Source organism: Taudactylus pleione, unplaced genomic scaffold (assembly GCF_031769625.1).
Source record: "Taudactylus pleione unplaced genomic scaffold, aTauple2 ptg000587l, whole genome shotgun sequence".
NCBI lineage: Eukaryota > Metazoa > Chordata > Amphibia > Anura > Myobatrachidae > Taudactylus > Taudactylus pleione.
The window spans coordinates 207,501-223,164 of NW_028284989.1; the positions used below are offsets into that span (position 1 = coordinate 207,501).

General features: G+C 43.2%; 1 protein-coding gene across 1 annotated transcript in view; it reads left to right on the forward strand.

Moving 5' to 3' along the window:
* Positions 1–6,197: 6,197 nt before the first annotated feature.
* LOC148481231 (vomeronasal type-2 receptor 26-like) overlaps positions 6,198–15,664 on the forward strand; it is a 45,306-nt gene continuing 35,839 nt past the window's right edge. Inside the window, exon 1 of the mRNA XM_088453796.1 lies at positions 6,198–6,295. The gene's annotated coding sequence lies outside the window, so the exon portion shown is untranslated. The remainder of the gene's footprint in view (positions 6,296–15,664) is intronic.

Consider the following 15,664-nt stretch of genomic DNA (forward strand, 5'->3'; position numbering starts at 1 on the left):
GACTGAGCCTTGTCACCTGTGAGAGGTGAGAATGAGGTGGATAATAATGAATTCTCCTCAGGTTTTTTATCATAATAGTATGTGCGGTCTGGAGGGGATATTTATGTGTATATATGTACATATACACATATATATATCTCCGACAGATCCCACATATTATAAATAACATATGTATATATATGTATGTGTGTATATATGTACATATGCTAGGGGTGAGCGGGTTCGGATTTCTGAAATCCGAACCCCCCCGAGCCGAGGCCGATCCGAGTCAAGCTCGACTTTTCCTGCCTGACTCGGATCTGAAATCGAGGCAAAACATCATCATCCCGCCTTCCGGGTCTCGCGGGTTTTGGATACTATATAAGGTACCCGCGTCGGCACCATTTTCTCACTCGGCTGTGGACAGTGAAGAGGGAGGGTGGGAGTTAGGGCTGGCTGAGCTGTGTAGTGTAGTGTAGTGTAGTGCAGAGTAGTGTTGTGCTGTGCTGTGCTGTGCTGTGCTGTGCTGTGCTGCGCTGTGCTGCCATTGTCCATAGGGGCTGTGTCCACTACTTCAAAGTCCATAGGGGCTGGCTGGACTGTGTTGTGCAGTCAGTTGTCCATAGGGGCTGTGTCCACTCCAAAGTCCTGTGCAGTGTCCCAGTCCTAAAGGGGTGCTGTAGTGTTGTCCAGGGGGTGCTCTGTCGGTCAGGGGTGCTCCCCCAAGTGCTAAAAAAATATATATTTTTTTTCTGTGTTTGTGAATTGTGTGCGCAGTAGCCGCACGTGCATCAACAAAGTAGTGCCAAGCGTGCGCCTGTGTCATAAGTAAAGAGCCGGCTGGCTTGACCATTAAAGGGTGCTGTAACCACCCAAAGTACACTCCAAACCAAATAAAAAAATATTTTCTGTGTTTGTGAATTGTGTGCGCAGTAGCCGCACGTGCATCAACAAAGTAGTGCCAAGCGTGCGCCTGTGTCATAAGTAAAGAGCCGGCTGGCTTGACCGTTGAAGGGTGCTGTAACCCCCAAAGTACACTCCAAACAACATAAAAAAATATTTTCTGTGTTTGTGAATTGTGTGCGCAGTAGCCGCACGTGCATCAACAAAGTAGTGCCAAGCGTGCGCCTGTGTCATAAGTAAAGAGCCGGCTGGCTTGACCTTTAAAGGGTGCTGTAACCCCCAAAGTACACTCCAAACCAAATAAAAAAATATTTTCTGTGTTTGTGAATTGTGTGCGCAGTAGCCGCATGTGCATCAACAAAGGAGCAGCGCCAAGCGTGCGCCTGTGTCCCATAAGTAAAGAGCCGGCTGGCTCATTTCTTAAAGGGTGGTGTAACCCACAAAGTGCACTACTCTCCAGCAAAAATAAAAAAATATTTTCTGTGTTTGTGTGCGCCTTAGCCGCACGTATATATCAAATCAATATAACATAAATGGAGGACCAAACTTTCTCCGATAAAAATAAAATAGAGAAAGATCAAGAACCACTTCCTCCTAGTGCTGAAGCTGCTGCCACTAGTCATGACATAGACGATAACATGCCATCAACGTAGTCTGCCAAGGCCGATGCCCAATGTCATAGTAGAGGGCACATACAATCCCAAATGACAAAGTTCAGGAAAATGACCTTAAAAAAAACATTTAAATCATCTGAAGAGAAACGTAAACTTGCCAATATGCCATTTATGACACGGAGTGGCAAGGAACGGCTAAGGTCTTTCCCTATGTTCATGACTAGTGGTTCAGCTTCACATGACGATGGAAGCCCTCCTCCCACTAAAAAAAAATCAAACGAGTTAAGCTGGCAAAAGCACAGCGAAGAACTGTGCATTCTAAGAAGATATCACAAATCCCCAAGGAGAGTCCAAGTGTAGTAGCGGTTGCGATGCCTGACCTTCCCAGCACTGGACAGGAAGAGGTGGCTCTTTCCACCATTTGCACGCCCCCTGCACATGCTGAAAGGAGCACCCACAGTCCACTTGCTGATATGCAATATCCTAGTGCTGAAGTTGCTGCCACTAGTCATGACATAGACGATGAAATGCCATCAAGGTCGTCTGCCAAGGCCTATGCCCAATGTCATAATAGAGGGTATGTAATATCCCAAAAGCCAAAGTTCAGTAAAATGACCTTAAAAAATAAATTTCAATCGTCTGAGGAGAAATGTAAACTTGCCAATATGCCATTTACGACACGGAGTGGCAAGGAACGGCTAAGGTCCTTCCCTATGTTTATGACTAGTGGTTCAGCTTCACATGACGATGGAAGCCCTCCTCCTCCCGATAGAAAAATGAAAAGAATTAAGCTGGCAAAAGCCCAGCAAAGAACTGTGCAGAAGATATCACAAATCCCCAAGGAGAGTCCAAGTGTGGAAGGTGCGATGCCTGACCTTCCCAACACTGGACGGGAAGAGGTGGCTCTTTCCACCATTTGCACGCCCCCTGCAAGTGCTGAAAGGAGCACCCACAGTCCACTTGCTGATATGCAAATTGAAGATGTCACTGTTGAAGTACAACAGGATGAGGATACTGGTGTAGCTGGCGCTGAGGAGGAAGTTGGCGAGGAGGATTCTGATGGTGATGTGGTTTGTTTAAATCAGGCTGCGGGGGAGACAGTTGTTGTCCATGGGTTGAAAAAGCCCATCACGGTCATGCCTGGGCAGAAGACCAAACATTCCACCTCTTTGGTCTGGCAATATTTCTATCCAAATCCGGACAACAACTGTCTTGCCATATGTACCATATGTAAAGGTGGAATAAGTAGGGGTAGGGACGTTAACCACCTAGGAACATCCTCCCTTATACGGCACCTGCAGCGCGTTCATAAAAAGTTACTGTCAAGTTCAGAAACTTTGGCTAAGACCGTAAGCAGTCCAGGAACACCTAAATCCCGTTGTATCCAAGCGCCTGCAAACCACACCGTCAACTCCCTCCTCGTCAATTTCCTCCTTAGTCAGGATCGGAAGTAGTCCTGCAGGCCATGTCACTGGCATGACTGACTCTCCTATCCAAGATTCCTCCGGAGGATCCTGCATTGCTACACCTACTGCTGCCGCTGCTGGGAGTCGTTCATCATCCCAGAGAGGAAGTAGGAACACCACTACTTTTACTAAACAATTGACCCTCCAACAGTCCTTAGCGAGGAGGATGAAGTACGACAGCAGTCATCCTGAAGCAAAACGTATAACTGAGGCCTTGACTGCTATGTTGGTGTTAGACGTGCGTCCGGTATCCACCATTAGTGCAGTGGGATTTAGACAATTGATGGAGGTAGTGTGTCCCCGGTTCCAAATCCCGTCAAGATTCCACTTCACTAGGCAGGCGATACAGAGACTGTACAGAAATGTCAGAAAAAGTGTCCTCAGTGTCCTAAAAAATGCCATTGTACCCAATGTCCACTTAACCACGGACATGTGGACAAGTGGAACAGGGCAGACTAAGGACTATATGACTGTGACAGCCCACTGGGTAGATGTATCACCTTACACAGCAACAGCAGCAGTGTCACCAGTAGCAGCATCTCAGAAACGCCAGCTCGTTCCAAGGCAGGCTACGCTGTGTATAACCGGTTTCATACAGGAAAAGGGGAAGAAGATTGATTGCACAGGAAAACAGTTAATTCTAACGATCTAATTATAGATTTATTGGATACACGTATCTAGGTATATTTCAAAAACTGGAGGTGCATCCCAGGAGTAAATATTATCAAGGTTTAGAAGAGGAGAGAAAAAAAAAAAAAGAAAAGACTCCTATCAGGGCACACTCCTGTGCTGTATTGATGGCTACAAAATTAGTATAGGAGAAATAGGACAAACTGATTACATCTAAGTGAGATCATGATCATATGTGAAATTTACATTAATGTCTCAATTAGCAGACAGACCACCATATATTTACCCATTTAATATATCTGAAATAGATGTATTGATGTTGATATTAAAACTAAAAAGTTTATTACATTCTTAAAATGAAACATAGACACTCAAAATCAACTTATTATACAAAGACAGCATAGACAAATAAGAACATTAATAGTGTATGATACACTATATCTATTAACAGTGATCCACTATATCCAGGTCTATTTGACAGTACTGGAAGTATAGATATAAATATTTGCTAATGATATACACAACTGAAATCGACTATTCATCGAAATGCCACCCTAAATAGTACACATGCGATACTTCACTAATCACAGAAACCATGCATATGGTGCTGGGGGTATAGTTATAAATATATGCACAATTGGAATAGATAATTCATCAAATTACCACCCTACCTAGTACACATATTAAGATGCAATATTTCAATGATCACAGGAAACATACATATGGTATGTCTAGTGAAAGTAGTCCCTCAATAATCCACCGGAACCAGTGAAAAAATAATACATAAGATGAGCCCACCACAGCCTTCTAATGTGATATTAGTTAATAAAGGTGTAATGTACTGTTATCTAGGGTAGGATATTCTAAGGTTGAGTGGATCCACCTGTATATTTAGATATACAAATAACATGTATCACAATTGACATACAAATACAAAACTAAAGGCGAAATAATAAACAAATACATACAACATGCAAAAGGTATAATGACACCACAATATTAAAATGCTGAACACCACGGATACCACCTATATATATAATATGGAGGTTATTAGAGGCGTCCCTCTATTCCGATCTGGGAGAGTACATATGGTACTAAATATTTTCCTGATATAGATACAGGTATAGAGTGGTGTGCTTATATGCCCAGGATCTGCTGTTGCCTGTCTTAGATATTAGAGGACAGGGAATGAGAGTCCCAGGAACTGGCACCAGAAATTAGAAAGCTGCTTCTGCTGTTACAGCCCAGTCTCACCAGTATCCCTGTTGCCGTACAGCAGCGCAGGGAATCCAGGCAGCTGGCTATAATGAGAGAGCAGGAAAAAGTAGAAGGAAGATAGTACCTGCCAATATTGTCTCCTTCTGTATGATCATCCGTGGTGCAGGGGTCCAGAGTGCGCACTGTGGAGCCCACCAGCAGGCTGTCTGACACGTGTTTCGCCGGGGCTTTATCAAAGGAAGCACCATGCTGTCATGTGCATGCCAGAAATAAATAGTGCTGGCTGTAAGCTGATAGGTTGCTGTTTGTTATTGACAGCATAATCCACCAATGGGCATGTGGTATTGAATAAAGGGGAGGGAGCAGTATATGCTGTTCGGCTGATATCATCTGTCTCTTAGACAAGGAGCTGGCCTGATCGTCAGCTGTGTCAATTACGCTGCTAATCTATGGTAAACTCTCATTATATCACCTAAACCCATATAAAGGGAAATAGTTGTAACAACAGAAAGTGACCCACTGTGTACTAGGTTAGTATCCATTATTAAATATAACACTACAAATAGAATAGACAATATTAAATAAAAATACAGTGATAATTAGCTATATTAGTTTTGCACAAGTAACCACCTGTAGAGTCTTTTTAATCAATATAGATAACAATCTGTAATTAAATACAATGTCAGCTCAATCCATAGTATTATAATTCTATAATGATGAAAATCATTATTAAACATCCATTGTTACTGATGCGGACCCCTTATGGTTAAATCATTAGCACACAAATTTTCTATCAGTATGCAGTATGCTCCATACGTTATTGTTTGTAATTAAATATGTTACAAAAACTATTTTACATATTCCTGCAGATCCATGTACTTAGATATTAATACCGCATAATAGAAATAAAGAGAACTATATTCCCACCTATGTCCTAAATTAATCTTGGATTAGTGTAATTGTAGGTAATTGTGACAGTAGTGCTGTTATGTGAAAGTAGTGATCACAAAAGGGTGTAATTTGTAATTTTAATATTGTCTATTCTATTTGTAGTGTTATATTTAATAATGGATACTAACCTAGTACACAGTGGGTCACTTTCTGTTGTTACAACTATTTCTCTTTATATGGGTTTAGGTGATATAATGAGAGTTTACCATAGATTAGCAGCGTAATTGACACAGCTGACGATCAGGCCAGCTCCTTGTCTAAGAGACAGATGATATCAGCCGAACAGCATATACTGCTCCCTCCCCTTTATTCAATACCACATGCCCATTGGTGGATTATGCTGTCAATAACAAACAGCAACCTATCAGCTTACAGCCAGCACTATTTATTTCTGGCATGCACATGACAGCATGGTGCTTCCTTTGATAAAGCCCTGGCAAAACACGTGTCAGACAGCCTGCTGGTGGGCTCCACAGTGCGCACTCTGGAGCCCTGCACCACGGATGATCATACAGAAGGAGACAATATTGGCAGGTACTTTCTTCCTTCTACTTTTTCCTGCTCTCTCATTATAGCCAGCTGCCTGGATTCCCTGCGCTGCTGTACGGCAACAGGGATACTGGTGAGACTGGGCTGTAACAGCAGAAGCAGCTTTCTAATTTCTGGTGCCAGTTCCTGGGACTCTCATTCCCTGTCCTCTAATATCTAAGACAGGCAACAGCAGATCCTGGGCATATAAGCACACCACTCTATACTAGGGATGTGCAGGCTCGGATAGGTTCGAGTTTGCACGTGGAGTTCGGATTTTTCCCTCCAAAAAAACGGAACTCAGAACGAGGCAAAACGTCATCTTACATGGACGAACATCATCATTCCTGGACAAAAGACCAGGAATGATGATGTTCGTCCATGTAAGATGACGTTTTGCCTCGTTCTGAGTTCCGTTTTTTTGGAGGGAAAAATCCGAACTCCACGTGCAAACTCGAACCTATCCGAGCCTGCACATCCCTACTCTATACCTGTGTCTATATCAGGAAAATATTTAGTACCATATGTACTCTCCCAGATCGGAATAGAGGGACGCCTCTAATAACCTCCATATTATATATATAGGTGGTATCCGTGGTGTTCAGCATTTTAATATTGTGGTATCATTATACCTTTTGCATGTTGTATGTATTTGTTTATTATTTCGCCTTTAGTTTTGTATTTGTATGTCAATTGTGATACATGTTTTTTATATTTATATGTTATTTGTATATCTAAATATACAGATGGATCCACTCAACCTTAGAATATCCTACCCTAGATAACTACATTACACCTTTATTAACTAATATCACATCAGAAGGCTGTGGTGGGCTCATCTTATGTATTATTTTTTCACTGGTTCCGGTGGATTATTGAGGGACTACTTTCACTAGACATACCATATGTATGTTTCCTGTGATCATTGAAATATTGCATCTTAATATGTGTACTAGGTAGGGTGGTAATTTGATGAATTATCTATTCCAATTGTGCATATATTTATAACTATACCCCCAGCACCATATGCATGGTTTCTGTGATTAGTGAATTATCGCATGTGTACTATTTAGGGTGGCATTTCGATGAATAGTCGATTTCAGTTGTGTATATCATTAGCAAATATTTATAACTATACTTCCAGTACTGTCAAATAGACCTGGATATAGTGGATCACTGTTAATAGATATAGTGTATCATACACTATTAATGTTCTTATTTGTCTATGCTGTCTTTGTATAATAAGTTGATTTTGAGTGTCTATGTTTCATTTTAAGAATTTAATAAACTTTTTAGTTTTAATATCAACATCAATACATCTATTTCAGATATATTAAATGGGTAAATATATGGTGGTCTGTCTGCTAATTGAGACATTAATATAAATTTCACATATGATCATGATCTCACTTAGATGTAATCAGTTTGTCCTATTTCTCCTATACTAATTTTGTAGCCATCAATACAGCACAGGAGTGTGCCCTGATAGGAGTCTTTTCTTTTTTTTTTTTTTTTTTTTTTTTTTCTCTCCTCTTCTAAACCTTTATAACCGGTTTCAGTAAGAGGCACAACGCCGACAACCTCTTAGAGAAACTAAGGGAAATCATCGCCCAGTGGCTTACCCCACTTAGACTCTCCTGGGGATTTGTGATATCTGACAACGCCACCAATATTGGGCGGGCATTACATCTGGGCAAATTCCAGCACGTCCCATGTTTTGCTCACACAATAAACTTGGTGGTGCTGAATTTTCTGAAAAGCGACAGGGGCACGCAGGAGACTCTTTGGGTGGCCCGAAAAATTTCTGCCCACTTTCGCCATTCAGCGACTGCGTGCCGAAGACTGGAGCACCAGCAAACACTCTTGAACCTGCTGCTCCTGGAGGAGCAGCAAAAGGCCATTCAAGCCTATACATCCACCTATGACATAGGCAAAGGAGGGGATATGCACCTGACTCAAGCGCAGTGTAGAATGATTTCCGTGTTGTGCAAGGTTCTCCAGCCCTTCGAATTTGCCACACATGAAGTCAGTTCAGACACTGCCAGCTTGAGTCAGGTCATTCCCCTCATCAGGCTTTTGCAGAAGCAGCTGGAGAAAGTGAAGGAGGAGCTAAGACGGAGCAATTCCGCTCGGCATGTGGGACTTGTGGATGAAGCCCTTCATTCACTTTGCCAGGACTCCAGGGTGGTCAATCTGTTGAAATCAGACCACTACATTTTGGCCACCGTGCTCGATCCTAGGCTTAAAGCCTATGTGGTGTCTCTCTTTCCGGCCGACACAAGCCTGCAGAGGTGCAAAGACCTGCTGGTGAACACACTGTCAGCTGAAGCGGAACGTGACATGTCAACAGCTCCTTCTTCATTTTCTCCCGCAACTGGGGCTGCGAGGAAAAAACTTAGCTATCCTAAGCAACCCGCTGGCAGTAATGCAGGGCAGGCAGGACCAAGTTTGGACATCTGGTCCGGACTGAAGGACCTGGCAACAATTTCTGACATGTCTACTGTCACTACATATGATACTGTCACCATTGACAGAATGGTGGAGGATTACATCGGTGACAGCATCCAAGTAGGCATGTCAGACAGTCCATACCTGTACTGGCAGGAAAAAGAGGCAATTTGGAGGCCCCTGTACAAACTGGCTCTATTTTACCTGAGTTGCCCCCCCTCCAGTGTGTACTCCGAAAGAGTGTTTAGTGCAGCCGGGAACCTTGTCAGCGAAAGGCGTAGGAGGTTGCTTCCACAAAGTGTGGAGATGATGATCATAAAAATGAATTATCAACTCTTCCAGGGAGACCAGCCTCCAGAACGTACAGAGGGACCTGTGGTGGTGGATTCCAGTGGGGACGAGTTAATACTCTGTGAGGATGAGGATGTACACAACACTGAAGAGGGTGAGGAATCGGTGGATGAGGAGGATGAGGACGACATCTTGCCTCCGTAGAGCCAGTTTGTGCAGGGACAGATTAATTGCCAGCTTGTTTTGTGGGGGCCCAAACGAACCAATAATTTCAGCCACAGTTGTGTGGCAGACCCTGGTGCTGAAATGATTGCTTTGTTAAAGTGTGAATGTCCTGGTTATACAACATAAGGGTGGGTGGGAGGGCCCAAGGACAATTCCATCTTGCACCTCTTTTTTTTCTTTGCATTATGTACAGTTTGGGGCCTAGTTTTTCAAACTGCCATCCTGTCTGCCACTGCAGTGCCACTCCTAGATGAGCCATGTGTTTGTGCCACCCACTTGTGTCGCTTAGCATAGTCATCCAGCTACCTCGGTGCAGCCTTTTGGACATAAAAACACTATTGTGAGGTGTTCAGAATAGACTGGAAATTAGTGGAAATTAAGGTTATTGAGGTTAATAATCGCATAGGAGCAGAAAAACCAACACATTCTGTGATTGTAGCTGTTTTTATTCTTTTTTTTAAAAAAATACAGATCCAAAACCCAAAACACGGAAGGGTGGTTTTGGCAAAACCAATCCAGAACCAAAACACGAAGAAAGATCCAGATCCAAAACCAAAACACAAAGAGTGGCCGGTGCACACCCCTAACGTATACATATATATGTATCTCCGACAGATCCCACATATTATAAATAACATATGTATATGTACAGTATGTATGTATGAAAATATATAGGGCAGGGTGTAGGAGATCTAGTCATAGTGTAGGGTGTAATAGAACTGCAAGATGTATCTGTAATTGGCAGTGACATGCCATGACTGTTTATTGTTGCTAAGGGGTCAATTTGTAATTTCCCACATTTTAAATGTGGATAGGATATGATCATTTTGCTTAATTTTTAAAATTACAATTTTCACGCAAATTTAGGAATAATCTCTTGCCGAGACACTGGCTCTGTCTGTGCGTGTACTGCGCATGTGCATTCGTTGGCCTGTGCATGCGTCATCAGGGGCAGATGGAAGATCACTCTGGTATACCGTAGCCCATAGGCTACTATAGGCAACGCTTTTCAGAGCTTGGTAAATACGTATTGGAACCTATGGGAGCTGCTTTGTAGTCAGAAATGGAGGGAACACAACAGATATCGGTACACATTAGTAGCCGGTACACATTAGAATATTTCATGAACGACGGAATTATGTAGGTCCAGCCTTCATTAATATGCACTGCATATGTTGCTGCATTATAGGCAGATCAGAGGATGTGATGAACAAAGCACAGGAGTGCGCAATAGTGCGTACACAGTAGACAATGTGGACAATTTGTCATTTCAACTTGTCTAAAATCGTGAAATGTTCAAATCTACAGTCTAGTGTGTACCCAGCTTAACACATAACACCATCTGAGGATAGCGTAATGTGCGCCCTCAGGGTAGATAAGTAGGAATAGACCGTTCTCTTCCTGCTCATTCATACTACATAGCGCCCCACCATGGGCCCCAACCCAGCTCATGCATGCACAGCTAAACAGCAATAACTTAACCCCGTCCTGTTCCAGTATTACCACTGCAGTTTTGTTTGTTAAAAAGGAACAGCAAAAGATGGCAGTTCATTTATTAATTTGCTGCAGTGATTAGGGATGTGGGATGAACACTTATGGAAATATGGCAATAATCAGTGAACATTTTTTTTTTATTAAACTAAACTGTACTAGCAGTCACAGAAAGGCAGACAATACAGTTCACACCCTTTCACGGAAAACAAACAAACCAGTTTTCTTGCTATTTCTCTACTATGAAGTGGTTGAAGGTAGGCACTAGCTATGCCCTCCATGAAGATAACCACACCCATGGCATAGGTCACACCCCCTGTATAGACCACTCCACAGTGGTCATGACCCCACATCACCGCAGCAATTGTCACACCCCCTGCAGTGACACACTATAGGCCCTTCATGAATTTTAGCTCCAGGCCCATGTGGACATTAATCTGGCACTGAGTACGTGTAACTGTTCAGGTGCAGGTGTGTCTGCTGGCTGTGATGTTACCATCATTCCTTCTAGAGCTTGAATACTGACAGCCATTAGTTTCTCGCTCTGGATCTCTCTCCTCTTTGAGATGTTTTTGTCATGTTCTATGGCAGATTCTATGAGGGTATCTATTGTCACTCACCTCCAGCCAGGCTGTGAGGTCTGAACTACTTCCCTTGTGGGCACTACTCCGTTCGCATCCACATTTCCATTCAGAACAGGTATTGTCTGAATGGGATGCAGACCGGCCGCGCTGCTACCTTTGACCTTATTACCTGGCTGGAGGTTTAGTCTGTTGCTGCAACGTATAGTATTAACAACTTCCTCTACGGGTGCAGAGGATGTTAGCACTTCCCTTGCTGTTACTGATGGAGATGGTGGCACCACTTGTGCTTGTCGTGGTGCAGCATCTAACATGTTTACAGCATGGGAAATGGCCGACATAACAATAGGCTCATCATCCACATCTTAAACATTTTCCTTATGGTTACTTAAGAGAGGGTACAAATTACTTGTTACATTTTTATGGGTTTTTTCAATAACTGTACCTGCACCCCAATCCACATAAGGTGGTGGTGGTGCACGTGAACTACTGGCAATACCTTGTCGCACGTGCATGCTATTTTGCGGCTCTCACGCATTGAAATCTAGCACCGTGGGTGTATTTTCTGGCAATGCGTTCGCAACGCTAGTTTGCGTCGCTTGCACATTTTTAAGCCACGCATTGCCTTCATGCTGCCACAATTTTAAACATTCGTAATATTTTACCTTTTTCCCTCGAACACACCAGACTGATGTGATCCCGGACATTATTCAATACATCCTTATCAAAACTACAAATTCTGGGAAACGGTTTAACACTCTTCATCGTTATCTTAAACCATACATCACAATACCTTATTGCATAAGCACCGTACTTAGTATGCATAATACGATGGGCCGATCCAAGCGGCGCTTCCATTAGCACCACATCATTGTCTAACATCTCTATTGTTTGCGTGGCTCCCATCTTGGGACAACTCCTACATTTTTCAATGAAAATTTAAACTAGTGAAAGACAATCAAGATACTTTCACTTACCTGCGGACGTCTTTGAAAAAGGGTGTATCCACGAACCCTATGGAGGACCTCTAGACGCTTCCACTTACCTTCGGGAGAAAAGCTGCTCCCATGCAGAAATCCCTTTTTGACTATGTTTCAACCACTAGGGGGCAACAAAGTACCCTTTGTTTTCCAGTTGATTTCGTCTACCCTCTCTCCAGTTCACAATCATAATCTAATCAAAATTATGCTGTTCAATTATAGTGTCCAAATAAGCCTAACAGATCACACACATTGATTACTGAATACTATAATCACACTGGGAGCCGAACCCTAACAAAAATAACAACCCATACACCTGCCTTCTGTAAAGTAAACGGTAAGCTGCTACCAAGTCACTAGGCTGTTAGTTACGCCTAGCACTTAAGGGTCCTACGATACCCTTAACATTTAGGTCCCGTGTTACGCCCTAAACAAATACTCACAGTTACACACTTTTTTCCTGCGCAGAAAAATACACGTTAACCCAGTTATTGGCAACAATTGATAAAGTAAACTCAACGGCTTTGTTTAAACACATGGCAGCACAACCGGAAATACGTATACGCTATTGTGCAACTAGTCGCATACACAATAATGCGACTACCACACAACCGTATGACTCTTACCCTTAGCTGCGTACGCAAAAGTGCGTCTCTGCTGCGCGCGCAAAAATGCGACTCAGCCGTGTATACAATACTACGGTACCCTTTTTAGCGTAAAATACTATCAACAAAGGAAAACAAACTTTTTCCTTTCTAGTCCCTGGATTCTAGTCAGCGTACCTTGACTCACATGATAACGGATAGCGATTTCTCAGCATCAAGTGGTTGCAGGAAAACTGCGTGTGGCCACTATCCACCCTTTGGTGAGATATCGATAACCATATGTTTATTGTGTGAATAGGTAAGTGACCTCACACTACGAGCCCCCAACTAACGATACTGAATTTAAACCTCTATTCACTCCTGCCTATACCTTCTAAAACCTGCCTATACATTCTAAATCCTGCCTATACCTTCTAGGGTTTGACGCTATTTGTGTATGCAGTCTTACAGTAAATAAATGCCTTCAGATCTTGAACATGTGTTTCCAAAGCACAAAGTATTATTTTAGCAAAGTACAGTTAGCTACATGCTGTGCTTAAGTACAATTTGGCACAAAGAAATTATACAGACCCAAGATACAGTTATGCATACACACGCGCTCTGGGACCATATACCGGCATAACCAAGAAACCTCCGTCAATCAACAATCAGCAAGAAGACTCCAGATTGGGGTCAGAACACACATATATATACCCTTACAGAAATAGACAATACAATAGAGTTTTTTTTGCGATCCCATTGGTTCTCCATCACGGTGCTTCTGTTACAGGACATTTAACAGGTCGATTCAAATGGACACAGATCAGCCTCCAACAGCCTTTGTCTCCGTTTTCCCGCCTCATGCAAATCTAGGCTGTTAATTTTACAAAGTACATTTTGGTGCTTTAAGTCTCTACGGTCCATAAGTTGAGAATGCATGTTGCGATCTTCACACCGATGATACCGGAAAGCTGTTGAGAAAGTGCAGATCAGTATTACACCAAACATGGCTTACTTATCACGTATTAAACCTTGGATACCAAATAGCCTTTATTTCACAGCATTTGTAATAAATGAATAAAACTTGAATCTTACACTTTAGAGCTATGGAACCTTTTATGTGAATGTGCAGTGTATAAGTATTCGGGGTTTGAGAAAAGATGCTAGTTAACTTGGGGCAGATGCGTGCGCATGAAGCTAATAAACAGCGTTTTCATACAGGATCTTATGCATTCGCTAATGTGCGACATGTTAACAGCGCAACTGTGTGTATTAATGTGTGTATGGGGTATGGAAAAATAAGCAATTGTATGATGCTAATAATGGCATCGCCATATGTACTTAAGTGTGAGTTCAGCTAAAATGGCGCTGGGCGGCCATTCGTAAAATGGCGGCTCGCAGATCTCAATTTCAAGATGGTGTCTTGTGGCCATTCGCAAGATGGCATCATTTTGATCTAATTTTAAGCTAATCTTGTCTCAACCAATTATCCAGCTTCGACTCCAGCACAGGGATTAGTGCAGCCCTGTTGTAGCACAGTACATAACTATCCATTTTCAAGGTGGAAGGGTGGGTCCCCCTTTCCCTCTCTCCTTTCAAATTAACCCATTTTGTTTAATTCCATAAATGTAGCTGGGGATAGTAAGTTGTGATTTGTGATTATTGCATGAATAGGTTATGAGGTGCACAGGCGAGTCAATGAAACATATTTTTGTAACACATTTTGGTCCTGATTTAGAGGTGGATGCACCAACGGTGTTGGATGTAGTGGAGTAATTTTTTGCTACTGTGCATGTATCCCGATTGTGTCTGTGCAAAGTCACAGGGCTTGGTTCAGAGATGAACGTAATTGCAGCTGCGACTGGGACTTTTTGCAGAGTTGCAGCAGAGATAATATGCAAATGCTAGTTTCAGCCTTCACATCATGTACTAGCATGTGCCAGGTTGTGAAAGTGCCTGAGACACCTACTTTCGGAATCGGTATGTAGGCACCTAACCCTAACCTCCCCCCCCAAGTGCCTAACCCTAACCCCCCCTTCCCCGCTGCCTAAACCTAAGTCCCCCGGGGGGGTGCCTAACCCTAACCCCTCCCTCCCCCTAGCCTAATCCTAACCTCCCGGGGGGGTGCCTAACCCTAAGTCCCCCCGGGAGCCCTAAACCTAACACTCCCCCCTGTGGCTGTCCGCTCGTGGCACCCGGCATCCCTTCATTCGGGATGCCGGGCACCTGTCTACATATAGCCGCCGGTCATTTCACCCTCGCCGGGATATGACAGTCAGGAAGCCGGCTGTCAGTATAATGACAACCGGCTTCCCGATTACATCCCCCTACTTTCAATGCCTGTGAACTCTATAACTCTGCTGGGCGTTCCAAACAGCGCACCATCAGTGCACCATCATGTTCACCATCGACACTTGCACCAGCCCTATGGCTGGCGCATTGTCTCCTAAAATTCCTGTGAACATGGCCTCTGTGGCTGCAGCACTGCATTTGGGAATGCAGCAGCATTCACGGACACGACCGTAAATCTCCCATAACATGCCCATGAGACGCCCTTTTTTTGGATTCACTTCAGACCACCTCCCAGTCACCGCCAAGGAATGCCCATTTTTTGCCTCGCCTTTAATAATACCAGCACCTCCATATGCAACTGCGGACTCCACATTCACTCAGGGGAACGCAAGCGCCATAAGGGTTTTCAGGATGTTTCACACACCAATTGGTATTCGTGTATGTGTATGGATGCTGACAGTGGGCGAGATGCTCATTCAGACA